The sequence below is a fragment of the Galeopterus variegatus genome, unplaced genomic scaffold (assembly GCF_000696425.1).
Source record: "Galeopterus variegatus unplaced genomic scaffold, G_variegatus-3.0.2 Scaffold2040, whole genome shotgun sequence".
In the NCBI taxonomy this organism is placed as follows: Eukaryota; Metazoa; Chordata; class Mammalia; order Dermoptera; family Cynocephalidae; genus Galeopterus; species Galeopterus variegatus.
Window position 1 is genome coordinate 53,932 of NW_007728151.1, and position 23,217 is coordinate 77,148.

At 35.3% G+C, this 23,217-nt stretch overlaps 1 protein-coding gene across 1 annotated transcript in view; it reads right to left on the reverse strand.

Moving 5' to 3' along the window:
• The window catches only part of RBMS3 (RNA binding motif, single stranded interacting protein 3), a gene marked incomplete at its 5' end in the record, with an annotated part of 267,704 nt that overhangs the window by 29,239 nt on the left and 215,248 nt on the right, over positions 1-23,217 (reverse strand). The window lies entirely within an intron of this gene.

The window sequence follows — 23,217 nt, forward strand, 5'->3', positions numbered from 1 at the left end:
AGATAAGATCCTAAGAGCTTCCTTCTGATCATTACCATTTAATGTAGATATAAACTTGTTTTTGTTAATGGGCTTTAACAACTGACATTCCAATTAAGAAATATAGAATAATATGACATTCATTAATTTTTTATTGTTATTTTTTTCCACTGCATTCTTTATCTTCACTTTATACTCAGAATGCCTAATTTTCTTCTAGGAGGGCTACCTCATATGCTTGGTAACTTAATTTTATGCTGTTCTTCTGAACAGAATCAATAATGATTTTATAGTATAAATGAGATCAGTTCAGTTCAATGTGTTCTGTGTATATGTGTGTGCATGTATCTTTTAATAAAAAATGTCTTTCTGGTTGCTTTTCCTTTGTTACAGGAAACCTAATAGAGATTGAGAAAATTGTTTAAAAATTAAGGACAGGATTATTTTAAACAAGTCAATGCTATGGAGTTTTATGTCCCTTAAGACTACTATCTCCAGATACATTTTTTGCAGTAAAGCTCTTCTGTGGCAGACATGTATTTTCTAGGGTAAAGCCTCAAGAAATGACACGTTGTAAAATCAGGAGCAAGTACTTAGAGGAAATGGCTACAGCTATGTGTAAGCTCGACTCTCAGCTTTAGGTAATTGATGACAAATAACTGAACTTTCTCTGCAAGCGCACACTTTGATTTCCTTAAGAGCACAGATAAACTACAGTCAGACTTAATAATACAGGCTGCACAAACATTGTTTAGATATGAGTACCTCAGAGACCGCTTTCATTTTCTCCAGCTAACAAATGACAAAGAACTAAAATAACAACCTGTGATATCAATTCTGCCCTTTTGACGTGATAAATTCCCATGGATTACTTATTTAAAATTATAACAAGAATAGATATAAATCCTTTAAGCTAATTTCTTTTACTAGTGTCTCACAAACCCTGAAAATGTCTGCCATAATTTTTTTAGAATACAAATTATTTATTTTGCACTTTATTTTTTGATATGTGGCTTATGGGAACCACATTACAATGAAACAAAAAAGATAAAATGGATGAATGCCATCATTTTTTTAGAATACAAATTATTTATTTTGCACTTTTTTTTTTGATATGTGGCTTATGGGAACCACATTACAATGAAACAAAAAAGATAAAATGGATGAATCCATACAATGGTTTCCTGTCAGTAACAGCTAGAAGTTATAGCATTAATAGATAAACATTTTTTTCTTTTCAATAAACAGGTTGATAATTTTTACATATTTTAAAAACATTAGATTTTCAAACGTGAGTGTATAGGAGCACTGAATAGCCATTTTCAAACCTGCAGTATAAATTCCAGACTCCATCAGTTGTTCCAAGAAGTCTAGACACTGCATCACCAAGATAGTAACATTTAGAGAAAAAAAAATGTGAGATTGGAAAGGAATTGTGTTTTTACCTATGTAAGTTGGGACAAACTGTTTCTATAACTGTGGAATCATTGATTATTTCTGTGGAAACAAAGAAAGAATACCTCAAATTATTAGTTCCGAATTTACTCTCTCCTCTTCCACCAAAGCAAAACAAAACAAAAATGTTTTATATATTTCCTGTGAGAAAGCTTTTTATTTTAGTTATTTGTAGAGCAAGGGAGGGTCTAAGAAGTTTTCATGTTTTAATTTTTAGAATTTAAATTTTTGAAATTTTTAAAACTAATTTCTCAAACTGGCTCATTTGGAGTTATACTGTTTAGATTTTAAATTGGTGCTTCCAGTCCTTGCTATAAGATTTGTAAAGCTGCTTAACAAATTTCATAGAGGGGAGTTGTTCAGGTCTTATCGAACCCAGAAAGTCAATGAGAAGGATACAGGAAAGTTGTAAAAATGTACCTCCAAGTGGAAGCTGAGCTGAAGAAAGCAGAGAGAGTGGTAAATGATGCTAACAGCATGCAGTGTGAATTACTTCCAAAATCATGTAGTTCAGAGTTTCTTTTAACAAGGCAAGGTTGAAAATATAGGGAACAATCTGAGTTATAATTTGTCAGGATTGGAAGAATGACTGAGGAAGAGGTACAGTGTTATCTCAAATAGAGGTATTCTGAAGCTTTGAGGGCTATATTTTTTTAATTTGTATAATTCTGTCATCTCAGAGTTGAGATGCAATGCCTTGACGTTGGATGGCAAATTGATATTTCACATACTTGCTTTGATTAAGTAGTAATAGCTGCCTCGAGTGTAACTCTAAAAATGCCTTTGAAGTTACCATGTCACTCAAAGGATAAGAGACCATCCAGAGAGAGGAAGAGCACTGCAGAGGTTCTTCTTGAAAAGAAAGGGTGTCTCCACTAGGGCATGGTAAAGCTGGACTCCCACCTGGAACTTTACTGCTCAGTTATTCCTCTGTTCTTTCTACTGCTGATGAAATATTGGATAATAAAGCGGATCCTAATCCAGAACAGTGATAGTGTATGCTTTCGTGTTTTATGTTAATATTAATATATAAGGCAGGAAAGGTACTTTTAAAAATATTAATATAAAAATAACAAAGTAGAAAGTTGTGAGTGATGAAATAATTGTCCCTGAAGAGTAGGTGGAAGTGAATACAGATTAAGACATACTTCTACAGGGAGTGAAAGCACTTGAAGAGAAAAGAACACGTTAGTGGGACTGATAGATAATGGGTATCCAAAATTCTTAGGGGTATGAAGCCTCCGTCATCCCATCCGGTTCCTCAGAGCAGCACTAAACGTATCTCACAGAGAGGTGTGCATTATACTATTAAACAAGAACACAGATAGTCCTCATTGTATTCTAAAATGGGAAGCATTTGCTGGTGGCATACAGCAAAGAGAGTAACAAGAAAAAATCTTGGATTTCATCCTCATATTGAAGATTTACAAAACCTCACCCCCTGCATTCCCATGTGATCACAAGCTACTAGAGGCCTTCAATTTTGCAGAGAAAGAAATTTTCATGAATGTATTGGAAAAAACCAAAGCCCATTAGGTTCAAGCATGGGCATAGATCTCTGCTGCAGTAATAAAAATAAAAGGTAATACTACGGGAATATAGCTGATTAAGAAATTATATCTTAAAATTTGAATCTAAAACAACTCTATACAGGCACTACAAACTTTCCGTGCCTACCCCACCCCTGTTTTTTGTGATAGGTATGGCCTAACGTGAAATCTAGAGAAAGATGGGACAGAGGAGAGATTGAGTGGATGACCAAGACCACTTAGTAGGTAAAGATAAGTAAGTCAGATAAAAACTGAGTACTAATTGTCTATCAGATTGCATAATGAAGGTCCTTTGTAACTGTAAAAGCACATTTACAGTGGAGTAGTGGGAATGACTTACTGGGTTCAGTAAAGAATGGGAGGTGATTAAGTAGTAAAGATAATAAGAAGATGTTATGAACGAACTTATGCCAATACATTTGACAACTTATATGAAATGGACAAATTTGTTGAAAAGTACAATTTAGCAAAACGGACTCAAAAAGAAACAGAAAATCTGAACAGTTCTATAACTACTAAAGAAATTGAATTCATAATCCAAAACTTTTACACAATGAAGTCTTCAGCTTCAATTAGCTTCTCTGGTGAATTTTACAAATATTTAGAAAATTAATAATACAATCTTGTATAATTTTTTGCAGAGAGAGAGAGAGAATACTAAACAATAAACACTTCCCAAATTATTTTATGAAGCTAGCATATTCCTTATATCAAAGTTTGACAGGGACATTACAAGAAGAGAAAACTACAGTCCAATATCTTTTATGAACATTTATATAAACTTCTTAAATAACATTTTAGCCAACCAATCCAGCATATATACATACGCACTCTCTACTGGATTTATTTTAGGTGGGATTTATTTTAGGATTGCATGGTAGGTTTAACATTTGAAAATCAATTAACATAATTCACCACATTGAAAGAACAAAGATAAAAATTAAGGCATCATCTTAAAGGATTCAGAAATATCTTTGATAAAATCTAACATCTGTTTATGATAAAATGTCTTAACACATTAGAAATAGATGAGAACTAGGAATAGAGGTCTGTGTACAAAAAAACCTCACAGCTAGCACTATAGTTTATGATGAAATACTGAACACTTTATATTTGAATTTTTAAATGAGATAAAGTTGTCCAATATCACATCTTCTAATATTGTCCTCAATGTCTTAGACAGTGCAATAAGAGAAGAAAAAGAAATGAAAGTCATTAAGATGAAAGAAATAAAACCATCACTATTCATAGATGACAGAGTTGATACATAGACATTCCAAAAAATATACCAAAAAAGAAAGAAAACAATTATTAGAATTAATAGGGAAATTTGGGAAGGTTGCTGGACACAGGTCATTTAAAAAATGTACTCTATATACCAGCAACAGATAATTAAAAATGAAATTTAAAAATGATATTTTATTTATGTAGCATCAAAGAATCAAACACCTAGAAATATGTCTGAAAAGAGACATGAAATCTTCCATACTGAAAATTAAGCAGCCTTGATGAAAGAAATTAAATAAGACTGAAATAAATGAAAGACATACTGCATTCATTGATTAGAAGACTCAATATTGTAAAAATCTCAATTCTCCTAAAACATATCTGTATAATCAATGCAATTGCAATTGCAAGAAAATTTCTTGGTGCAAATGAATAACAGGCTCATTGTAAACTTTCCATGGAAATGCAAAGGATTTAGAAGAAAACTTCAAAGAAAAAAAAAAAAAAGTTGAAGGAAATCTACTAGATACCAAGAGCTGCTACTAAAAAGTCATGGTAATTAAGATAGTGTGGTATTGTTACAAGGATAGAAAACTAGGATAATGGAACAGAAAAGGGGGACTAGAAACAAATATATTGTATATATAGGCACCTGATTTATAACAAGAGTGCCACAGCCATTCAGTGAGGAATGATCTCAATAAATGATGCTGAATCAGCTGGATATCTCTCTAGAAAAAATGACTCTGACTCCTTCCTCACACCATACACAATTAATTTGGGATGGATCATAGATATAAATATTAAAAGTATAATAATATAATTTTTTTTCGGTAATGGGCCACAATAATCAACCACATTGTATATTGACAAAATAAAAATTAAATAAATAAATAAAATAAATAAATAAATAAAAGTATAATAATATAATTTTAGAAGAAAACAGATTAAAGGCTTCATGATCTTGAAAAAAGCAAAAGTTTCTTAAACATGACTCAAAAAAGCTAACCATGAAAGAAAAGTTTGATAAATTGGGGCTAATTAGTTATGAATATCTGATTATTAAAAGGCTGGGAGGAGATATTTAAAAGATATATATCCGACAAAACTTGTATACAGAAGATATATTTTTAAAAATCCACAAATCAGTAAGAAGACAGAAAACTCAATTTAAAAAAATGAGTTTGAATAAACTATTAATACAACAACTTAGATTAATCCTCAGGGAATTATGCAGAACCAAAAAAAGAAAGAGGAAAAAAGTCAATTCCAAAAGATTATATCACAACAACTTAGATTAATCTTCAGGGAATTATGCAGAACCAAAAAAAGAAAGAGGAAAAAAGTCAATTCCAAAAGATTATATACCGTATGATTCCATGTATAGAACATTTTGAATATGTCAAAATTTTAGAAGTAAAAAATAAATTAATGGTTGCTAGGGATTAGAGATGGAGGTTGTGGGAGTAAGAAGGAGACAGGTATGGTTATAAAAGGAAGGGATCCTTGCAGTATTGAAACTGTTCAGTATCTTGACTGCGGTGGTAGATAAACAAACCTATATAGGTAATGAAATTGTATAGAAATGCATACACACACAAGTGAGGACAAGTAAAATTGGAGAAATCTGAATAAGATTTGTGGATTATATCAATGTCAATTTCCTGGTGTGATATACTATAAGTTAGCAAAATGTTTCCACTGGGGAAATTGGTACAAATATTTAAGGGATTTCTCTACATGATTTCTTTAAACTACATCTGCATCTACTATGATCTCAATAAAAATCTTATCTAAGAAAAACCAAAAACAACAAAAATTTAAATATATATGGTATATATATTTAATACCAAATATATTGGCTGATATAAATGGCCAATGTGCTTATGAAAACATGATTAACCTCACTAGTTGGTCATCAGGGACATGCAAGTTAAAAGCATTTATGATATAACACTAAACTCCAACCAGGTTGGCAGAAATAAAAAATACTGTTGATAACAAGTGTTGGTGAGGATGTGAACAACAGGAACTCTCATACACTGTTAATGGGAATTTAAACTGGTACAACTACTCTGTAAAACTGTTTGGCAGTGCCAGTGAAGCAGAACATTTGCAGAACTTATGTCCAAGCAATTGCATTCCTAGGTATGCATACAACAGAAATTCTTACAAACCAAAAGATACATCGAATTATTTAAAGTAGCATTATTTATAAAGGTTCCAAGCTGGAAATAATCTAAATATTCATTGATAGTAGAATTAATAATCTGTAATATATGTATATTTTATAATAATATAAAACAATAAAAAAAACCCCTGCTCTACAAATATGGATGAATCTCACAGATACAATGTTGAATTAAAGAAGGCAGACATAAAAGGCTTCATTCTGTATGATTCTATTTAGTTAAAGTTCAAAAACAAAACAAATCTGCGGTGACAGAAGTCAGGATTGTGGAAACTTTTGTGGTGATAATAAAAGGGTAGAGACACAAGGGAGGCTTCTGTGATGATAGGTCCCTTTTATATCTTGATCTGGATGGTGAATACGTGAGTGTTTACACTTTGTAAAATTTATTGAGCTGTAAATCTGTGAATTGTGTACTTTCCTGTACATACTTATGTTATACTTCAATAAAAGAGTATTAAAGAAGAAAAAGACCTTCAGAGAAAAGGAAAGGCTGACCTTTAATGAGCGCAGGGACAACTTATGCATTCAAAAGGATAGAGTGAATGGATTCAGATATGAGAAGGTTGGGAGATTTGTAAATTTTCTATATTCTCTTTTCACTGTTTCTATTTCTGAGGCAAGACGTGAGGTGAAAGTGGGAGGTGGTGGGCTTGGGGTTGTGAGAGAAAGTATAAAACAGTTGGCTTAGAGAGTAGGAGAGTGAATGGACCAGGGTTATGCAGTAAGATTCTGGGCAGTGCTGAGAGGCTATTTAAGTTGCATGGTCACAAAATTAATGTGAAATTCATCAGCATAGTAGTATGTTTTATACTAGCCACATTCAGCTGCTCAAAAGAATTGGAGCAGCCAGGATTGAATGCAAACGAGATCAAAGTTTTACCAGAAGAGTGTGATGGAGGAAGAGTTAGCCAGGGCAAGGTGAAGGCAAAGGAAGGAAAGTGATTGCACTGTTCCGCTGCTGATTCTAATGGGTGTGAGGAAATGAAGGGGAAACTGACAGTGAAATAGTTGGAGGCAATAAACAAAAAGACAGGCTCAATGGTGTCAAAAATTGTTGCAATAAGGGTCACAAAAGAAGTGTGTGGAAGGAAGGAGATGGTCATCAGAGTCTGGTTATGCTGGAAAATGACTGAGTGAAACTAAGATTTGGAGTGGGTGCAGCGACTGCTAATGACAAAATCTTGGATAGGGTAGAGAAAGGTCACCAGAAATGAAGACCTCAGGAAACTGAGAGGCCAAGATGGTTTTTTGTTAAATTTTAATGAAAGATACACATTCTTAATTCACTTTCTAGCAACATTTAGTCAACCATTTTTGAGCCTCTACTATGTGCCAAGTATTGTGTTGAGTAACCATATACGATAGCATTAAAGCATAAATTGAGCATTACAACCTGATAAGGTCCAGAAGAAACTGGTTTTGTTACTAACCCTTTCAGTGTCCTGCATAGCTCATTTCTCCTTTCCGATATCATGTGTATAAAGCTATTTTTATGTTTTATTCATTATTGCAATCCTTATTGCAATCCTGGGAACATTTAGCATAGAAAAGAGTAGCTAATCAAATCCTTACAAGTTGGTTCTTTTTTGTATTATTTCTACTTTCTTCTGTAAGTCTTTCCATTAAACATTTGAATTTGCTGTCTGCTGACACCCTCCTGGCATTCCTTAACATTCTCTATTATTTTTGTCATATTAGTATGGTTTATCAATGGTAAAGAATTAAAAAGTTCATGTAAAGTGATGACCTCTTTAAGTGACAGAGTTTGTTAAGGCCAAATCAACTTTATTATCAGTCTATAAATTTGAAATCATCCAGAAGAAATCACTTTGACAAATATCCTGACTGATCTCTTGTCTAAATAGTTCTGTAGAAACTTATAGGAACACACAGCTGAACAACTAATATCCTCAGGCTCTTCAGGTTCATTCACTGTTTTTTCTAGGAGATTAGGCTTGCTTCTTTATTTTGGAAATGAAAGCACAGAGGAATTTTGTCAAGAAGACAAGTGAACTAAGAAATCCTCAATGTGCCTGGGAGCTTTGTTATTTTCTATTTAAGTTTTGTGACTAAAGCATTAAATTGGGCTGTGTAAAGATGCTTCAGCCAGAGTGAAAGGGAATCCATCCAGACTGCAACACACACACACTAAATTCCATTTCCACACAAAACATTTCCTCTCAAAGGTCTCAGGCCCACACATCGTGAAAGTCAGTCATCCCAATGGACTAGAGTAGATGATACAACTCAACAAAATGAAATTTCGAAGTTGCGCCTAAAAGTCCCTCAAAACAGAGTTCAGTCTCTATGACAGTCAACAAGCACATTCTTTTTGAATCTGTTTTTCAGTCAAGAGGTTTTCAGAGACAAAACTTGATTTACTCAACTATTTAGAATATTCATATTAGAGATTGATCCAAGATGGGTGGGAGTAAATGCAGGCAGGGAGAAAGGGTGGAGAAGAGAGAAAGAGGGAGCAACGTTCTTAAAAAAGTGGGAATAATAGAAAGCAACAACAAGTTACAAATTGCAAAAGTAGGATGTAAAGCTATTTGACTCATTACTTCTAGGAACTGAGCATATTTAGGAGAGAAAAAAAAAAGCAGATATAAATGGTACTCCTCTATCCATGTGAGCACACACAGTTTTAGCAATATGAAAACATAATGGAGGAGTTTCTGCCAAGCTACAGATACTATCATCCTTCTCTCAAGCATATGAGGAGTTCAAGTAAAGAGCCAAAGGCAAAAAGATAGAAAGATGCCAGAGTCCAGATTCCACTCCTTGCCGTAAGAATTGAAGGGGAGTTTGTTTGATGACAGTTGTCAAACAATGGAGAGGCAGAGCATATTATATTGGGATAAATTTTAACCCGCTCCCACTGAGTTCTTAGAATCATTGTGACCTACATCATCTCACTTATGTTTGGCTACACCCAAACCTACCTGCTCACAGTTAAAGCACTCCCTTCCTAACCTCCTTCCTCTGTGCCTTTTCTGTTTCTACTGTGTTTCAACCTTTTTTTATCCACCTACAACACAAATCCAAACCCTGTCCCTCAAGCTGAGTCCAAATACCAAATTCCCATCTGAAGTCTTCCTTCAGTCCTCTGTTTGGAATTAACTCTCTCCTATGATATCTAACAGCTCTTTACCTGTACCTCTGCTACAGCTCTTAGCAGTCAAACCATGTAAACTCCTAGAAGAACCATGCCTGCTTCATCATGGTATGTATTTAATATGCACTTGTTGAAAGAACAAATGAATGAATAATTAAGTACTTGGGTGGAAAACTCAAGGTTTTCAGGGAGAACATTAAAAACTCAGGGAGCCTAAGATCAGCTAACAAAGCAGGCCTTTGTTTTTATTAATTGAATAATTAAGGGCTAAAATTAAGGGGAAAAATTAAAATTAAGAGAAAACTCAGAACCAGTAAAAAATATTGCCCTACATGTACATGTATTTGAGAAGAAACTTGATACAATTACAAATACAAAACAAATTTAAAAAAAAAAAATGCGGGGCTGGCCAGTTAGCTCAGTTGGTTAGAGCATGGTGTTGATGACACCAAAGTCCAGGGTTTGAACCCTGTACTGGGCAGCTGCCAATAAGATAAGATAAAATAAGATAAGATAAAATAAAATAAATAAAAGTTTTAAAAATACAACTGTATTAGGACAAAAGGAGACTGTTCACCAGATATAGAATTAAGATATTCCACCATAGGAAGATCTCATCTCCACAGTGATGACAAACACATTGGTAGAATGAAAAATATTCTAAAGGTGAAGCTGAGCCTGGGATCACTAGTAATGAAACAATGTAGTTTTGAGAGGTAAAAGAAGATGAATATTGGGCCAGGGTAGAGAAGTGAGTCCAATAAAGTAGGCTCACTTTTTCCTTTGCCATTAAAGAAAAAACAGTGAGGCTGATTACCAGAATCAATTAATAGATAAGTTCAAGATCAGGAAACTGAAGGAATATATACCTGACACCCTCAATTTTCTCTGTGAAAATGGTGGCAAGTCCACTGCCTAAGAACACCGGTGCAGTACTGTGAGCAGAAAGGGGGAAGATCTGAAATCTTTTCATTGAAATAGGTTGAAAGATGAATACTTGGGATTACTTCATTAAAAAATTAGAGAGAGATACGACCTAGGATAAATGACAGAATTTCAGGCCCCATTGTTGTTATTAACTGTGGTAGTGACGGTGCTGTCAAGAGAGCAGTTGAAGTGATACTCAACTGTTTTTGGCTGGAGAGGGAAAGATATGGAATGGGGGAGGTGATGGACTCAGTGGAAAAGGAGAGATACAAGAATGAAATGCTGATAAAGCAAGTAGAGGGTTTTAAGATTTCAGAAAGGGAAGCATTATGGTTAGGTCCAGCAGGTAGCTGGAGCAGCTTGAGGGAAAGGTCACTGGAACCAAAGAGGTTAGAGAATGCTGACACTATGGTATTAATGAGGCAGGAGTTAAAGGCAAGAGGAGATTGATGACAAAAGGGCATATCAAATGTGGAGGTTGGCAAGGAGATTAACACATGATAGCAACAAGAGGGGGAAGAAGACAGCATCCTGGGTCAGCATTTTCATTAAAAGAGGAGGAATTTGCCCAAGGCCTGGAAGAGGCAATGGTGACGTGGAAGACTGCTAACACCTCCTTTCAGTTCCATTGGTCATAGGGAAAAGTGAAGTCTCCATTTGAGAGAGTGGTTGGAGAAACCATATTCTTAGGAAGAACCAGATTTTAGATAAGACATGAGAAAGAGAGAACTTTCTGTGCAGAGCATGAGGCTGCAGAAGAATTTATTTTTGGGTTTATAAAAGTGCTTTCAGAGAGGCACAGAGGAAAATATATCACATGAGGTCAGTAATAAATGGATGGTCCATTGGACAAGCAGGACAGCGTGTCTTGGGAATAAAGACTATATGAAAGTAGAAGACCCAGAAGTACTGAATTAGGGTGGTGATTCAGATGAGGGTGAGGCCTGCTGGCACTTCTCATCTCCAAGTCCCAGCCAGGCCAGATGAGACTTCAGACCATTTCATCAGTCTGATATACAGATGCCTGTTAGTAATGCTAAAACTAGTACTTGCTTGCTCTGTAAACATTCTTTCTTCTTTTTTTCTCACCTCCTCATTACTAGAAATTGTTCACTCTTGGGAATTGAAAGAAAGATTGCACATTTGAATTCAAGTTTAATCTAAATCTAAGCAGATGTTCCCTTTGCTGAATTTTGCCAAATGATTATATCTTGAAAAATGGCACTTAGAAACTACATTAGGTGCTATTATTTTTGATTAGCCAGTGCTTTCACAACTTCTTAGTGGGCACGAAGAAGGGATACCTAAAAAATAACTCTTACTATTGGTATTAATCAGAAAAACTTCTCTGAAGTGTATCAGAACCTTCCAACCAGAGAATAATCTAACAACATAACTAAACTTTTCTTTTAGTTTTGTTTCTTCTTGTTTGCTTTTGTTGTTATTGTTTTTCCTTGGTATGTTAATTATTATTCTTTGGGGCATATTAACATGTTAACAGAGTATTTTTGGTGTTCTCTAATTTAGCATAGGAAATACCCTTATTTGATGAATACATTCTGTTTGTTTTATTTTCAAGTATCTAGATAGGTGCTTGACAATAAACTGATTTGGGGATGATTCATGTTCTACCGCATTAGCTTGAAGATCATTTAAAAAATAAATTAGTCCAACGCTATGCTTGAAATTAAAGCAAATTAATAATGAAGATGATGTCCATGGTAAATATTCATGTATTCTGGAAAAAAGGAGAGGCTAAAAAATGGAAACCTAATTTTTGGGAGGATTGTTGATACATATTGCAAAGGATTTTTCAATCTGAGCACTGGTATAAAATTACACAAGAATCAGTGAATTTCTTTTTCAAAATGATCATTATCTATTTAACACTAGGAGGTTAGAAGTAATTTTCCATTTAGAATTTTTCAAGACAATGTGAAATACTCAGAATAATAACATCAGCCAATAAAAATCTAGGGAAATATGTCATCTTTGAGTTGTTTAGCATGATGGATAACAGAGACTCCTGCTTGCATCTATGAATCTCAGCTCTCTTGTAAAATGGGGTCAAACATTCATGTTTTAAAGGATTTTTGAAAAATATTAACAAAATAATGCATACAAAGCACTTAGCATAGAGCTTCATACATATCAAGACCCTAATAGACAGGAACTGGTTTTATTTGTATTGGTACTATTATGAAAAGATAAAAATGTTATTATCTTAATAGTTTGGTAGCATCAGACATCAACTTGGGTAGGAATTTCTCATCTATTTTCTCTTGGAAATTGCTTTGATAAGACACTTGGGGTACACAGAAAGGCCTTCTAAAAACATGGGTGACAGACACAAAACCTCCATGAAGAGATAGTTACAAAGGGGAGGAATGGGAGGAGCCTGTGTTTCTGAGAAAGAAGGGGAGAGAGGAAACCTGGAGGAGCTAGCAGAAGGCAAAAGAGAGAGATGCCCATGATTGGCATGACCCTGCACATGTGGAGGGGAAGGGCTGGTGATATCCCACTCTGGTGAAGCTGCCAAAGGCCATTTTAAGCACAAAGATGCATCTTTATATTCAATTTGAAATTGCCTGAATGATCATTAAGTGTCCATTATGGAACACATCCCAAGTCTTCACTAATGTGACTGAGTGGGATTTTTGTGAGAATATTAGAAAGGAGATACGTTTCACAAAAAAAATCAACACAATGTAGAAGAAAGAGAGCAGATGGCATGACCATAATTCCTCAAATACTCCAATACACAGTGCAGAAAGCTTCAGTCTTCCAAATGGTATGGTATTGGAGATTTTAGCTAATCATCTGGTTTCAAAATTTTGGGGGACCCAGTAATATCCAGATTACATTCTTAAAAAAAAAAAAAGAAAATCAGATACAATCATTTCAACCTTTTATGTTCCAATGGATGGGGAATATTAAGATCTGAAGGGCTGAAAATTTGCCCAAATCTTAATATTCCCCAACCATTGGAAAAATAAGAAATAAAGAGTCTTAGAAGTAGCTCTCAAAAGAAATAAAACTAGTGGAACATACAAACAATCAGACAAGCAAACCAGAAGTGCACTTTTTTTTTGGTGTGGTAGCAAAGAAGTAAGGCAGCCAAAATGAAAGAAAAAGAAAGAGAAAAAGCAATGTAGATATCAAATTACTCTTCATTTTTATCTCTGATTTTCTTGATCTGGTCTCTCCTAGTTCATTGGTCCTTGATCGCTTTATCCTAGAAGACTTTAGTTTCTGTTTAGGGACTGGGGACATTCCTTCACTAACTCAAAGGCTACTATGGACACCGTTTTCCAGAAACGTTAACCACAAATGTTTCTAGAGTTTTGGTCCTTTCTTCTCTTTCTTTTTCACAATGGAGTTGTGTTTCATATATAATGTTCAAAATATTTATTGAAAACCAATTATGTTTAGGGCCGGCCCGGTGGCGCACTGGATAGTGCGCCGCTTGGGAAGCACGGCGGCGCTCCCGCCCGAGGGTTCGGAACCCACATACAGACCGGTTCCCGCTCACTGGCTGAGCGAGGCGCGGGAGCGACACTGAGGGTTGCGATCCCATTGCCGGTCCCTGGTCCGGTAGGGGGGCAACACTGAGGGTTGCGATCCGTTGCCGGACACGGAAAAAGACAAAAAGACAAAAAAAAAAAAAAAAAAAAAAGAAAACCAATTATGTTTAAAATACTGTGAGTGGCTGATATAAACCAATCTCCTCTTTAAAAGATTTCATGCACAGAAAATAAAGAGACATGGGTTTGAATATCTACAAAAATGCTCTTAGTTAAGACTTATCTAGGGCATATTTATCATACATAAGAGAAATTTTTAAAAAGAGGGATCAATGACTAAACTGTGACTCAACATCAAAAGTAAAAATCAATCAAAGTTTCACTTGTAGATTCTACAGAGGAGGAAAGGAAGAATGATGAGAGGAGTAAACTTTTATTTGCATTTTTTTTTCTTATCACTGAGCATCTATTTCCCCTTCTTAATAAGGACCCACATTTCCTCTGGGAATACTGATGTCCCCATTCCAAATCCCTTGGCCAGAAATGGATAAAAATAATCCTAGCAGAGCCAGTGAAAGTTGAGGTGTTTACTTGAGCTTTTGGGGAAGGGAAAACCTCTCTCCCTTCTATATCAAGACTTCTGGAAGTGACCTTTTCTCTTTCCTTGTATGGCATAACGTAAGCATGATGTCATCACTATGACAGCCACTCTGCTACCATGACAGGGAGGACATAGATTTGTCAGATATGAGACTATGAAATGTGAAGATGAAATGCAGATTAAGTATAAAGAAAACAGGTATTTAGTACTGTCATTTGAGCCAGCTCTTCCTGTGGTTTTTCAGGTACGTGAATCAATCTATTTCTTTTTAAATGAAACCATTTCAAGCTTGGTGTTCAACTGTTCTTTGTCGTTAGGTAGGTCATGTAAATTAGGAAGGGGAAACTAGACAAGAGATAAAATTAGTTACAAAGAAATACACATCATCAATTCTGATAGAATAAGCTAAAAACAATTCAGACCAGTGATAACACAGGACTTTGAGGCTTCCCTGTTAGGCATTTAATCTTTCCTTATCCTGTCCATAAAACTCAATTGCTGATGGAACCTTTTCTAACAGTGATAGTTTGCTATCCATTTTAAATGTTTATCCAAATCTGATTTGGTTCATTATTTTAAATATTTTCACCACTATTTTAAATATATTATTTTATCCTGCATAAATTCAAATAAGGATCAATCTATTTTTCCCCAAAGGAACCAATATACTCATTTCCAAACTAATTCAAATTCTGTTGGTCTTTTAAAAAAAGCCAGTAACTCAACTTTTCATAATTAAGAGACTCTGATTGACCAGAATTTTTTGTGATCTCTTAGGAAACCCATACGGAGAATGACCACCATCATTCTGCATCCTCCTTGAACTAAAAACCCATCGCAGCGCCTGAAATTACATCATTAGCCTTAAATGTTAACATATTCAGAAGTTAGAATTTTATCATATAATTGACCCCCAAGATACAGTTAAGAGAATTCTGAGAAACAGGTGCAGGTTTGTTTTCATAAAGGAAAGAAGAAACTATAAGACCAGAACTATATAAAGTTCTGAGACAAAGTTTTTAGAAAATCCTAGGAGAAGAGAACATGAGATACAGAACGAGTGCAATAGAAAGGGCATATTGAATAATCCCAAACTAATCAATTTGTTGGTGCTGACTCTGTACATGCTACTGAATACTAGACCTGGCATACCCTGCCACTGTGTTTCTGCTATCAGCCCACTCCACTTTCTTACCCAGTTGGATTTCCCATGACTTTCCAGTGTTACTCAGTGTGGCTTGCTCTACATACCATTCATCTAAATCTTCTGCTAATTTTTAGAGACTGACTTTCCCAAAAAATTTCATATGGTGCTTGTGACCCAAATGCCCTATTTCTATTATAGACTTTGCATAATTTCTGAACACCTATGCTAAACTCCACAAGTTATTTTAAATATCAAATGCTACGTGAGAGTGCAGTAAAATTTAGACACAACCAGGTCTGTAGTAAGCATTTAAAGTAAAGACTTGGCTGTGGATTCCTTTTAATCAGTATCTTCCAAATTATATTCCATGGAAGGAGTGTTCCAAGGGATTTTTTTTTACAGGTGTTCCATATACAAAGGCATTATTGTGTAAACTAATTCAAAAGATGATGGGATAAACCAGGCTAAGCAGGTTTTTAGTTTTTCTTGGGGGTAAGACTTCATTTTTATCTTTTATTCCTTCATTCTTTACATCTGCTAGTTTTCTCCTCTGCAGGACTACTCATTTTTTAAAGCATAAATGTTTATTGTGATTCTTTGTATTTTTAAGTACAAATACAGTTTGCTATGTTTTTCAAATGTATGTAAACCTTAAAAACTTTTTTAAAAGTATAACACTGATATCTCATAAGACCAAGGAGCCTTCTCTAGGACCTTGGTTTTTAAACTTGATTTTACATTGGAATCACTTCAGAAGACTTAACAAACTACCGATGCCCACAGATATCCTGATTTAGTTGGCCTAGAGTGTGGCTTGGGCTTTGGGATATTTAACACTCCTCTGATGATTCTAATATGTTACAAACTTTTACATCTACTACCCTAGGGAAAATTTGGGAAATGATGCTTAAATATGTTCTCTAAGAAAATCTATATGACCAAAAGAACAATTAAGTTTAAGTGATAAATTTGTGTTGAGTACTCTGAATTCCAATCATTCTTCCATGGGATTTTATCTTGCATTGGGAACAGGGAAATAAAACAGGAAAGAAAAAAAAATCCCCAGAGGAACTGAAAGTAATTGTGAAGGGCACAGGAGATAAGTAAATATATGCACAATAAAATTTCTTCCTGATTCTACACAGGATTCATTCTACAGGCACTGAGAAAAAACAGAATAAAAACTACAATGTCCTCATTAGCAATGAGTCACAGTAAATCTGCAGACAATGAAGGTCAACTTGGCCATGAAATTGGGGACTCAGTTGACAGATTTATTTCTAGTTTTACATATTTTATAAATACAAACAGTGAATAATCAGGATTAGATGCTGCCAGTTACGAAAAGAGCCTTAATGTCCAAGTATAATGTAATCCTCTTAGCTGGCACTGACACCAGTGGAAAATAAAAAGGGCCATTTAGTTACTGTCCTAATTGCTTAGGGAGGCAGAGGCTTGTTGACTTGGTGTGATCATACAAATATATATCACATGAGCCTTGGCCCACTTTAAAAATAGACCTTTAACTAATCACATTAGTAAGAGCTCCCTAAAAGTCAGCATGTAAAAGGACTAGAAGGACTTCACGCCCTCACATCACTGCAGTAATGTTTGTAAACAATCGAGGTTCCCTCCTCTCCAGACTAAGAGATGAGACTGAGCTCTCATTCTGGTTTCAGGCCTTTGTAATTCTAAAAGTTATCTCTTGATAACTAACAATTCCATAGTGGATACACACACTATGCCAGTGTGCTGATTCATTTAATTTCATTTTTGTAGGAGTTTCTAAATATGTCATTTTATCTTGCATAAATTCAAATAGGGATTAATCTATTTCTCCCCAAAGGACCCAATATACTCATTTCCAAACTAATTCAAATCTGTTGGTCTTCAAAAAAATAGTCATTGGAAAGGAAGAAATCATAAAGGAAAAAACAAAATGTAATAGAATCCTGGAAGGAAGGAAAGAGTTTCAATAATAGAGGAAAATTGACATTCTACCTTTATCCCACCATCAGTTTAATTCTCTCTCATTATCTTCTTTTATCTTTTCCCCATTCACACTAATGCCTGTGATTGGCTAACTGGCTTATGGTAGTGGCTCTCAAACATGAGTGCATCAGAATCACTTGGAGAGCTATTTAATGATGAGATAGCTGGGAACAGCCCTAGCTTTGGGCTCAGTATATCTGAAGTGGGGCTTGAGCATCTGTATTTCTAACAAGCTCTTAGAAGGTGCTAATGCTGCTAGATTAAAACCACGTCTTGAGAAACAATAGCTTAGAGAAGTGAAAAAGTTAAGTCAGAAACTTGGAATCCTGGGAAGTGAGGAAGACTGAGTATCTGTATGACTATTCTGGTATCTCATCTATTTCTCACAGTGTATGTCTGTGGCTATTATCACTATCTTTATTTACAGATGAGAAGGCACCTCCAGAGAGGCCATACAGAGAGTACTGGGAATAGCTGGGATTTAAATGCTTATCTTCTTCAAAACTCTGTTCACTCTTTTACTGCATGCTGCCTGTCAGGCATTACAATGGAATGAAGTACTGTTGTTGAGCTGTCAAATTCTCACATCTTCTCGTTTTGTCTGGTAAACTATGGTGAAGAGGAGATGATGAAGGAGACCCACTGCAGAAATGAACACAAAAACTGCACTTCCATGCTTTATTTAACAAGAATGCTTGGTTGTATTACTTGCTTCAATATTCATTTTCTTAACACCCAAGTTGGCAATTTTAGAAAAAGGTCTGTGAAGCTGATGTGCTCTGCTTTAGCTGAGTAGTGGCATTCCACTGTTGGTAAGATTCCCAAGAAAAGGTATTTTAGGAACTGAGCCCAGTACACACGTATACACTTTAGCAACATAGGGATTACTTTCTCAAATGGATTTGAAGTCTAAATGGCCTGGGTAATAAGTACAAATGTCAGTAGAGTGACTTTTAAAGCCAACACATGCCTTATAAACTATAAGCTAAGAGCAAAATAATTCAATTGAGTTTAGGATATTAAAAAAAACACTCAAATCTTGCCTGACCTAACCAAGTTCAAGAGCATCAACCAAACATACTTTCCTAAAAGAATGAAAACAACAGAGGGAGTTTTATCTGCATGAATGCTAAAAGAATTTTAAAAAAATGAAAAAAACAAAAAAACGGAATGACTGCTTACTTTACATTTATATCCAGTTTTGTAATGAGAAAAATCAAGGGGAAAAACATCTCTTTGAGAGTAAGAAATTCAAGAAACTAAAATCCTTAGACAGAAACAATCAAAAAGAAAGGCTTTCAAAAGACTAATTGATATTTTATCCCTTTGAATACTGTTAATCTTCAAGAATTTTCAATGTCATTTAGAAAACATTAGTTAAACTCCTCATGGACTGTCAGGATAAATTAGGACGAAACAAATGAGAAAGAGAGAGAAGAGAGCGTACATTTTCCTGCTCGATGAAAGAGTGCCTTGTTTGATCGTGGATGAAAATCCTGTTTAAGGAAAATTAGCCCTATGTCCATTGGCTGAGTGCCTGTCTTCAGTAAGCTCTCAATATAATAGTGTATCACTAACAGTTTGAGTGTGGTGCTTTTCCATTTAATTAATGAGAAAGAGCTAAAGGCTATTACTTATCCTGATTACCATACAAATGATGGCAGGGCCCCTGGATGTGTATCTTCCAGAGAATCTGTAAAAAACATGACACGGACTATTGAAGACTAGACCAAAAATGAGGTAAAGGTGCTAGATAATTTAGACCACAGTGTGTTTGAAACGGTGGGCATGTAAGGAACCCAGGCAATAAAAAGAGGATAAAAATATTTTCAGAAGGTGACACTGCGGAATCAAATATAATGATGTTAGTAAGATAAATAAACATGATGGCTATTTAGGGAAAATAACTAACAAAATGAAACCTTTCAGATAAGCACCATTACTGAAGGGCAGTCATATTTCTAACAGACACATTGTAGGTTTCCACCAATATTTTAAATTATTTTATGTAAGAATCATTTCCCAATAATTCTACTTTCTCAAATCCTTTTACTTTTTCTTCCATTTTCTTGTTTGTGAGGTTTTTCTATCCCATTCAGAAAGCTCTCTGCATTTAGTTGTTCATTAAAATTTCTAAACTTCTTGGGAATTCCAAGTCTGTTTCCCTTGTGCTATTTTAATCCTTTGAGTTGAAGTTTAGGATTATATGTAAGGTGTGTCTAGCAAATCAGCATTCTCACATATAGGGATCATTTATTCAATCCATAAATATTTATTAAACACCTACCATAGGCCAGATGCTACTAATTAATGGAGATATAAGATAAATAGGAGTAGTCCCTGCTCTAAAGGAGTTTGTAGTCTTGGCTCTAGAGGGAAAGAAAGATAATTAATCTGAAGATGGTGATTCAGAATGCTAAATGTTATAATGAAGGTACTTCCAGAAACCTAAAGGAAGAGAGAAAATGGCAACTTTAAGACAAAATGGAAGGATGAGGGAGGCTTCCAAGAAAAAAGCATCTCGGGCAATTGCTGTGAAACAAGACAGTGTTTGGAACAAGACCATATTTTACTGTTAAGATTTTTATTTAAAAAAATTTAATAAAAGCATAATTACATTAAAAAGATAATGAAAAAAAATCAGACAGTGTTAGCAAGTTAAAGGGTAGAAGAAAAAGTATTCTAGACAGAGGGATTGTTTATATTATATTCCCACTTATACAAAGACCCTGGAGGGTTGGCCCATACTGGGAACAAGAAGCACAGAAATAGTAAGAGGTGAGTCTGAGGAAGTAGGCACCAGGATCATGAAGGGCCTTGTAGCATGGGCTAAGGATGGAGAATTTTGTCTTTAAGGCTGTGGAAGGATCTGAAGCAGGTCATTGTTTTGATGGCTCTGGAACTGTAGAGAGAATGGATTGAGGTGGGATAAGGCCTGAATCTGCAAGACTAGTTAGATGGATGTCATGCAAGTCCTGTTAAGGAATGATGGTTACCTAGAGCAACTTTCTGGGGAAAAAAATCCTAAATTTTAGGCCTGTGAGAGAAAATTCAGGCATCTGACTAGCCTAGTATTGCCTCCACATTTTGTCCTTTGGAGAAGTTAACATTGAAGTCTTTAACTGAGGGAAATCTTTACTCAAAGACTTTTATTTTTATATTTTGAGTCTTAGCACCACAAAGGAAAAAAGGAATAGCAGAGTTCTTTACCTCCAAACCTCCAGGGACCTACAGTCTAAAGAAAGGGTGGAGGGAAGATGATGAACTATGTATAAATATCTACTATGTCAGATGGAGCAGAACAGGTGCTAACAGAGGACTTTGAGAGTTTTCAAATAAAGTGACACCACATCTGGCTGTGAAAATCAGAAAGAGATTCATGGAAGAGATAGACCATTAGAGATGGGTAAGATTTGACCAGCAGAGACTACACGTATGGCAGAGAGGAAATTCCAGGTAGAAAGTCAGTCTGAGCAAAGGCAAGCAAGAAAGTGCCCACAGACAAACACATCCTACAAATAACTGTGACCGGTGAAATAACAGAGTCATGCAGCGGGACAGGAAGAAAAACAGCTCGGAAAGTAGCTTGAGGATTACACCGTGGCAGACCTTGAACATGAGGCTGATGAGTCCTTCTTAAGTCTTGTAGCCTTTGCATTACGGCTCTGGACTGGGAAAATAATACACTAGGAATCTCCATTTCCAAAATTTATTTAATTATAGCCCTTCTTGCTTCCCAAAAGGATTTAAGGCAGCTTCCAAAGTTGTCTGAAATATTGTAATGTCAAATAAGTGGGAAAAATGAGGCAAAAGAAAAGTAAGGTGAAGTCAGCAAGCAGGCTAATAAAATACATACTATTAAAAATTCATCAGAGTTACTTAGCAATACATTATTCAAGTCACCGTGTCCATTAGGTAACAAAATAAACCAGGTGCATAGAAGAGTGATTCCCAATATGGAGGAAAGAGTGCTGTTTCTCCTGTGAATCTGAAAGGAGCAGACACTGTAGCCTAATAAACAACAGCCTTAAAGTAAGCAAAGCAAGTTTCCAGGAGCTATTTATTATAGTGTCCTTCAAACATAAGTGAACGGCAGTGTGCCAAGGCATACTTCATGAAAAGCTATTTTTCAGGGGTCCAGTGGGATGCAGTCATCCAGGTAAAACAGCTTTCTCAGCTTAATCCAAGGATATAATTTAGAATATCCAAGGAGAATGAATATACTGCAGAATATCCAAATATTTCTCCAAAAGTATTTCCTCTCATAGCCAAGTTTCTGAAAGGTATGACTGGCAGCAACTTTGGAATTGTTATACTTTTGTCAAGTACCTGGAATGCAGCTTTCTTTGTTGCTGGTTACATATAAACCCATATGTTTTAACCATTAGCTGAAATTGGCATTGGATAGTCTCCAATGAATGAAACTAAAAAGAATTTAAGAGAACCCATTGATTCCCTCCAACACATACACCTTTTCATTTGGAGGTTGGCTGCAGAATGGACAATATTCTCAGAAAAAAATTAGGTGTGCACCCACAGAGAGACCAATGGGCAACCATCTTGATGTTCTTCAGTATGACATAGTCTTAATACCCACCTCCCTGTTGAACAATCTCGGTAAGCTAACCACAGCTTTGAGTAGTGTAACATTTCTGGTATATACTGGTTGCAAGTTCAAGGGTTGCTATTAGAAAAGATGACTTTAGATTTAGAAAACTGATCTGTATCTTACTTTCTGGCAGTAATCAGATGGTTGGAATATGTATCTACTAAGATAATTGTTATGTTAAGTCCATATCCTTACGGATAAAGTTTTTTAAAAAATGTTAATCTCAAAATTTATTCAGGCATTTGTGTGAAGGATGAATAAGAAAGGGAAGGACCAGGTACTGACACCAGAAAAACATTGCAATAATAAAATTAAAAGGTAAGAAGGACCCAGCCTGAACCAGGGAATAGAAGGGAATGGGTAGAAGAGATTCAAAATATATTTAAGTAGAACCTACATGAAAAAGGAAGATTGCAAGTGGGGTAGTATGTGTCAACATGTCTCTGAGGTTTTAAGCACATTTGGCTGGAAGAAAAAATAACACCAATTTATAAAAGATTTTCTATCCTACTCCAAGTTCAGTTGAATATTAAATCATATGATTCTCATCTAAAAAGAAGAGCTATACACCAAGCCACTGGTAAAGACCATAACCATCCTAAATTCAGAGCTGCACTTAATTTTAAAGTATTGACTTAAAGAGATTGCACTTACAAAGGTTTGTTTGAACCCTACAGAAGTCTGAAGAAGAAATCAGATTGGGGAGAATGATTATGAGACTGAAATTGTGATTATGAAGTTTGAACTACCAGTGGGTCAGCTAAGTGTTGTGGGAGTGGATGGGGTCATCAAGGATGTAGATGGAAATACCTGTATGACAATCAAAACAGAGGATAGGATTAGCAATATACATTTGGAGGTTGTAAAGCTACACGACTACACCAGTTGTCAGGC